General features: G+C 42.8%; 1 long non-coding RNA gene across 1 annotated transcript in view; it reads right to left on the bottom strand.

The window, feature by feature from the left end:
• Positions 1–1,531, bottom strand: part of LOC109300760 — a 749,811-nt gene that overhangs the window by 408,446 nt on the left and 339,834 nt on the right. The window lies entirely within an intron of this gene.

Below are 1,531 nucleotides of genomic sequence, written 5' to 3'. Positions count from 1 at the left end.
GGGGGGGGGGCAGGGAACTAGAAAAATTCCTTAAGAAAATGATGTCCATTAAAAAAAAGTAAGTGACTGAGAGCTTGATTGAAGATTCATCATCTGAACAAGCAGCTATTGAAAGACAGATAGAAGAGCAGCAGCACCTGGTGTCTGAAAGGCAGCTCAGCTCAGGACTTTGTTGCCCATGTAGCCTCCATGCCCCCAGCTATGGACTGCTGCTGCTGCATCCTTTTTCCTGCCTGTAACACTGCTTACCTCACAGGTAGAAAAAGCTACACAGCCCTGGGCAGGACAGAAAGAGAATGATGTGATCAGGACCAAGTTATGAAGCCAGGAGAAGGGAGATGTGTCAGGAAGGGTCTCTTCCAGGATGGGGGCAATGGAGCTGGCAGAGTTGAGGTTAGAAGTTGGACTGGAATGGGACAGCATGGTGAGGGGGGTGGTCAGGGTGGGAGGGTGAGTAGGGGACCCCTGGGACAAAGGTAACCAGATTTAAAATCATGTCAAGCAGAATTGCCAACCCAATTCTTTTTACTGACAATCTGCAAATGTTTTAGTGACAACCAAACTTGTCTACTGTGGTTGGTGTTAAACCCCTAAATTTGAAATCATCCCTTCTTACTGCCATCCAGAGCCTGGCTGAAGGATTACATTATATTACCAAAAACATATGTCAGTAGAAAAGTTTGGTTGTCTGTAAAAAGTTAGCGGATTGTCAGTGAAAAAGAAAATTCTTGGGTTGGAAACCCTGTCTATGACTGACAGGCCATATAGAAAATACTGTGCTTTTAAAAATTTGTACAACCAATATAATAACATCAACGCTTGTAGCAGATCTTTATGTGAACCCAAAAGTAATTTTCACAACTGTTAACAATCTGGAAGGAGATGCAATAACGAAGAAAGAATGAATGAAAATTTGATGCACCATCAATCTGTAAACTTGGTTCAGCAAAGGAGTAGGGAAAGACCTTTAACATCAGTAAAAATGGCAATTATTTTGTTCTTATGCTGGTTTCTATGTCAATTCAAGCCAAACAGTTTCAGTGAAGATAATCTTACTTACACTGATGTATGTGATAGGTGAATTAGTCTTGATGCCTTCAGTATAATTCAGCTATATAGTGTTGATTCTAAATATGTATTCATACACACACACACACACACACACACACACACACACTTTCCCCTTTTTGGCTAAGTACTGACAGTTGGAGCCTGAGGCTAAATTGATTCAATCTTTGCAGGTTAGTCAAAACTGCATAGACTGAATCAATAAGCAAGTGAATAGACATACATTTTTGATTCTGGAAATGCAGCCATGTGCCAGTAGTAGCAAAGGTAAGAAGCCGAGGGGCGCTAGAGCATGCCTCACTGCTAGGCTGCAGCAGACAACTTGGGCCAAGGGTAGCTTGCCCACGTTGCTAGGCATGGCTTGTGGGGGAGCTTCCAAGCACCCCGGGATGCTAGGGAACTGCAAATTAACTTGAGTCTGGAGGGGATCTAGGACAGAAGTTCAATAAGCCAATTTAACCTA

This window comes from Gavialis gangeticus, unplaced genomic scaffold, assembly GCF_001723915.1.
Source record: "Gavialis gangeticus isolate Ggan-Ray unplaced genomic scaffold, GavGan_comp1, whole genome shotgun sequence".
Classification (NCBI taxonomy): Eukaryota; Metazoa; Chordata; order Crocodylia; family Gavialidae; genus Gavialis; species Gavialis gangeticus.
Note: the sequence above shows the minus strand (reverse complement) of the source record. Positions and strands in the feature narration are given on the sequence as shown.